We start from the raw sequence: 6,000 nt of genomic DNA on the forward strand, positions 1-6,000 counted from the left end.
GAAGGTAAGCCCAGGTTGAGCTGCCGCTGCCTACCGCTCTCCGAGTAAGAAACTCAGGGTGGCCAAAGTGGGCTGAAGATGGCTCCCCTTCCCCGTGGAACCCTCCTAGGTTTTGGCACCAAATGTCAGGGTTGCCAAAAGAGGAAGGCACAAGGCCATAGTGGTAAGGGATTATACATTTATTAGGTCATCAAGATATCAGATGGGCTGAGCCCCAAAATGGCGCCAGCCCCCAAAGATGGGAGTTGGAGGTTTTAAAGGACTCTAGGCGGGCCTTTTCTGGATGGAGAATATTCTGTGCAGGTCCGGATCCTAGGAAGGTCCAAAGGGGAGAGATAATGGTCTTAGCAAATGGAATGTGATCTTAGCAAGTAGAATATGGAAGCCAATGGTTGGCAAACTGCAGCTCGCGAGCCACATGCGGCTCTTTGGCCCCTTGAGTGTGGCTGTTCCACAAAATACCACGTGTGGGCGCGCATGTACAGTGCAATTGAAACTTCGTGGCCCATGGGCAGAAGTCGGTATTTTGAGAGCCACACTCAAGGGGCCAAAGAGCCGCATGTGGCTCGAGAGCTTCAGTTTGCCGGCCACTGGTCTAAACGAAAGGGAATGTCCATTGTGAAGTGACCTAAAGGTCAGTTCCCAGTGGAGGGATTATCCATTCAAGTACTTGATCAGACCTAACACCTATTTCCCCATGTAGTCTTTGTCCTTCTACCCAATATAAGCAGCTGGGTTATGGGGGAGGGATGGTGGTGGTGGTGTGCAGAGCAGACTTTCTTGGATGACCTGCTGCTCTCCCATGCTGCTAACCCATTATTAGAAGAAACACTCATATATGATTCAACCCTCTCTGCTTAATTGGCTCAAGTAGTGACATGCAGCCAGGCCCCATTCATTGTCCATTGTGTAGTTTCAGCTCCAACCTGTTTAGGTTAAAGTCCCAAACACCTCACCCAGGCTCCCCAAGCCTCCCTGCTATCACTCTGCACCCTCCGTCCCTCACCCACATGGACAGAAAGGGGCCACATGCTAGCCTAACAAGCTCAGGGAATGTCTGCATGGAAGCCTTGCAAACTCAGAGACCTAAAGTAACCACAAACGATGGTCTGAAATGAAACTCTTTAAATTTAAAAGCAGTCTATGGTTGGGAGTCATGTCCTCGGGGCCGGTATGTTCCAGACAAAGATCAACTTTGATCTTAACTGAGCCTATTGTCTTTTTGCATCTATGATAAGGTACCTTTGGAATGTCAGGGTAACTTGTAACCTCCCTTTATCTGGACCCCTCAGGGCACAACCAATGCATCAGGGCAAAGACCACAAATTTCTTCATTGTTATTGTTATCCTGTTAGCTATTGACTGTTAACTATCCTGCATGCACTTAAGTGAAAGAAATGTCTATCATTTTACTTTTTATCTAATCCTAGAGCCCCTCCCCCCACTTTACTTTCTCCTACCTCCTTAATCTATCATCAATGGATTTCATGTAACCCACTTACATCTCTGCCTTTGATGATAATTTATAAAACAAGACACATTCTTCTGAGCATTATCTCAGTTCATTGAGATTCTGCTTTCCAGCAGTTGTGGACAGTTTGGCCCAAATAAACTCACAAAAATTCTTTACAGGTTTAAATGTTTCTTACGTTAACATTACTCTGAGCAATCTATGCACACAAAAAATATTGCCCTAATTCTTGGCACTTGGAAGGAAACACTTTGCTTACTTTAGTAAATTTGTAAACCAAAATGGGGGTGCCCACCAGCCTAGCTGTGGAACGTATTTAGGCACTACAAAATAAATTTCCTGATCTGAGGCTAAATTCCTCTGCTTAGAATAAAACCCTCTGCTCAACTTTGAAAACAGACAGCCAAGGTCCAAGAAGGCCTCAGCATATTGCTTGCTGATTCCAAAAAAATAATTCCAAAGACGACTGGCTGCAAAAATATATTTATTAGTTCTTACATGAACACCAGAATAAGTCTCCCAGCACAGACTTTCCTAGAACAGAATTACTGTATATAAACTACAGAAAACTAAGCAAACAGGAAATGCTGGGTGGACATGCTCACGTGCAGACTTTGTGAGATTAAAATGCTCACTGTGCTGTTTTCTTTTCTTTTTATTTATTTATTGATTAATTTATTTGAGAGAGAGAGAAACATTGCTTTGATGTTCCACTTTTTAAAAAAAATTATTTACTTCAGAGAAGAAGTGATAGGGAGAGAGAGATAGAAAGGTCAATTATGAGAAAGAATTATTGATCATCTGCCTCCTGCACACACACACCCCACCCCACCCCCACCACCACTGGGGATTGAGCCCGTAACCTGGGCATATGCCCTTGACCGGGAATCGAACCCAGGGCCCTTCAGTCCATAGGCTTACCACTGAACAAAACCGTCTAGGGTTGATGTTGGACTTATTTATGCATTCATTTGTTGCTTCTTGTATGTGCCCTGACCAGAGACCAAACTCCCAACTTTGGTGTATCAGGGCAATGCTTTAACCAACTGAGCTACCCAGCCAGGGCCACAACTGTGCTGTTTTCACAGCATGCTGTATCACAATTCAGATGTTTCCTTCTTCACCACACCCCAAATTGGGGATTCCTGTTGTTGAATTGGTGCCAATGACTATTGGTTGACAACACCAATCATCATGGAAGTAAATATATTTATTGGAGTGAACCTGCTTTTGCTCAAAATTTCTAGATTGTCTCCTTTGACAGTTCCTTCAGAGCCAATTTAAGCTTGTGGATGAAAGGGGCCATTTGCTAAGCTGACTAGTTCAGGGAAGGCCTGCACGGCGGTTGTACAAACTCAAAGACCTAAAATAACCACAAAAGATGGTCTGAAAATTAAATATTTAACTACAAACAGGTTATGGTGGGTAGTCATGTCCTAGGCCAGTATTTTCCCTGACAAAGATCAACTTAGATCTTTACTGAGCCCATTGTCTTTTTGCCTCTAAGATAACATACCTGTGAAATGTCTGGGTAACTTATAACTTCCTTTTTTTCTGGACCCCTCAGGGCACAACAAATGGCACCAGGACATTCCTGCATTGTTATTGTTATCAAGTTAATTGTCAACTGTTAATTATGTAAAACTATCCTGTACCCATGTGTGTAAAAGAAGCACATGTCCATCATTTCACTTTTTATCCTATCCCAGAAGTTTCCCCGCTTTGGTTTATCCCACCTCCCTAATCTACACCAATGAATCTCATGTAACCCACTTACATATTTTCCTTTTGATGGTAAATTTATAAAAGCAAGGTATGAACTCCCCATTCTCTGGAGCATTATCTTAATTCATTGAGGTTCTGATTCCCAGCATGTGTCGACAGTTTGGCTCAAATAAACCCACAAAATTCTTTATAGTTGTGAATGTGTTTTACATTAACAAGCTGCACATAAAACCCAGAAATATCGTTTAAAGTTAGGTTTGGGAATAAAGGTGGACTCTCTTGAAGTGGAAATTGGTATGCTCCATTCTTTCTTTTTATAATTATGAAACTAATCTCTCTCTCCCTTCCCTGCTCTTTTGCTTTGGCTACCAAATACTTTAAAGACATTTATTTTATTTTATTTTTTGTTTCTTTTTTAATTAATCCTCACATGAGGATATTTTTCCATTGATTTTTGGAGAGAGTGGAAGGGAGGAAGGGAGGATGGGAGGAAGGGAAGAAGGGAGGGGGGGAGGGAAGAGAGGGAGAAAGAGAAAGAAACATTGATGTGGGAGAGATACATGGATTGGTTGCCTCCCATATGCACCCCAACTGGGCCAGGGATTGAACCTGCAACCCAGTTACATGCCCTTGAGTGGGAATCAAACATGTGGCCCTTTGGTGTGTGGGCCTATGCTCTAACCACTGAGCAACTGGACAGGGCTCAGAGACATTTATTTATTTTAAAATGTTATTTGCTATTTATACATTAACCATTTGAATATGTAATTGATAAAGAAATCAACTTGAAATATAGATAACACTGCCTGAATTTAACAATTCCATTATGTATTTTTTTAAAAAATTTATTTTTATTGATTTCACAGAAAGGAAGGGAGAGGGAGAGAGAGATAGAAACATCAACGATGAGAGAAAATTGATTGGCTGCCTCTTACACAGCCCACACTGGAGATAAAGCCTGCAATCCAGTATGTGCCCTGACCAGTGTTCATGGGTCAATGCTCAATCACTGAGCAACACCAGCTGGGCTGTGATTTTTATTATAATAGTTTTTAGTCATTATAAAATTAGTGCCCCAGTCAGTCATTTAAGAAAAATTGGAGCCCTAGTCAATTTTGATCAGTGGTTAGAGCATCGGCCTGTGGACTGAGGGTCCCAGGTTTGATTCCAGTCAAAGGCACATACCTTGATTGCAGGCTCAACCCCCAGCCCCATTAGGGACCCAGGAGGGAGGCAATCAAATGGTGTGTCTCTTTCAGATCAATGTATCTCTTTCTGTCTCTCCTCCTCCTTTCCACTCTCTTTAAAAATTCAATGGAAGGGAGAAACCAAGATGGCGGCATAGATAAACACCTGAAATTGCTACCTCGCACAACCACTTCAAAACTACAACTAAAAGACAAAATGGACATCATCCAGAACCACAGGAAGGCTGGCTGAGTGGAAATTCTACAACTAGAAGGAAAGAGAAAAGCACACTGAGACTCAGAGGAGGTGCGGAAGTAAAGTGCAGAGGTACGGAGGTGCGCAGAAAGGGCTGGCAACTGAGGAGGCGGTTATCTTTTTCAATCGGGAGGGAAACACAAGCTCCCGAGGGCTCTGAACTCCAGTTCCAGGCGAGTCTCTGGGGACCCAGACTCATACAGGGAGAAACTGGACTGTCTGGCATGGGGTGGAACTCGAGGGCGGCTTTCTCTCAGAGGTGCTTGCAGCAATTACTGGGGGACACTGAGACCCGGGGCCTCTTAGGGCAGGGCTGAGGATCAGCCATAGCTGTTTTCTCCGCCCTGTTGATTCCCTGAGACCCCGCCCCACCCAAGCTGTGCACAGAGGCTTTTGCATATGAATGGCCTGGCCCTTTGCAATCTAAAATTACCTAGCAAACTGCAGCTGGATCAGAGAGACCCAGAACATCCAAAATAAGGCCCAAGGCCCCACAGCAGCTTGCATTGCTTCACAGCTGGGCCTCATCTGGGCACCTCCAAACCCCAAACAAGGAAGAGGAATCTGCAGATCTCTTTGTAGCTCCTGCTGGGTAGCCTCAGGCAGAGGCTAAATTAGCACCTCCTTAGAGATCCAAGAGCCAGTGTACCCAGTGTTCAGAGTGGGACCATCCAGATTACAACTCCTCAGATCCATAAGGGACACACTCAGGGGGAAGACTCAGTGAGCACCAAAGCCCCACTGAAGCAAGTCTTGCCCCATAAGGGTGTCTCCAGCACAGAAGTTCTCCCACCATAGACACAGCTTATTCTCATAGCCAATTGGCCTAGAGGTCAATTCCTCCCAGTGATACCAACATCAATCAAGGCTTAACTACAACAAGATTGTGCACAAAGCCCACAAAGGGGTGCACCAAGAGTGTCCACCTCAGGTAATTAGGGAGGCTGAGCCACTGGGCCCTATAGGACATCTAACACAGAAAGCCACTCTATCAACACAGGGAAGCAGCCAAAATGTGGAGACAAAGAAACAGGTCACAAATGACAGAAATGGAGGAAATCAAACTACTGGATATAGAGTTCAAAACCATGGTTATAAGGTTTTTCAAGAATTTTCTAGAAACTGCCAATAAATTTAGTGAGACCCTCAAGGATATGAAAAAGGACCAACTAGAAATTAAGCATACACTGACTGAAATAAAGAATAATATACAGAGATCTAACAGCAGACTAGAGGATTGCAAGAATCAAGTCAAAGGTTTGAAATACTAAGAAGCAAAAAACACGCAACCGGAAAAGCAAAAAGAAAAAAGAATCCAAAAATATGAAGATAGTGTAAGGAACCTCTGGCACAACTTCAAG

This window comes from Myotis myotis, unplaced genomic scaffold, assembly GCF_014108235.1.
Source record: "Myotis myotis isolate mMyoMyo1 unplaced genomic scaffold, mMyoMyo1.p scaffold_m19_p_3, whole genome shotgun sequence".
NCBI classification, from domain to species: domain Eukaryota; kingdom Metazoa; phylum Chordata; class Mammalia; order Chiroptera; family Vespertilionidae; genus Myotis; species Myotis myotis.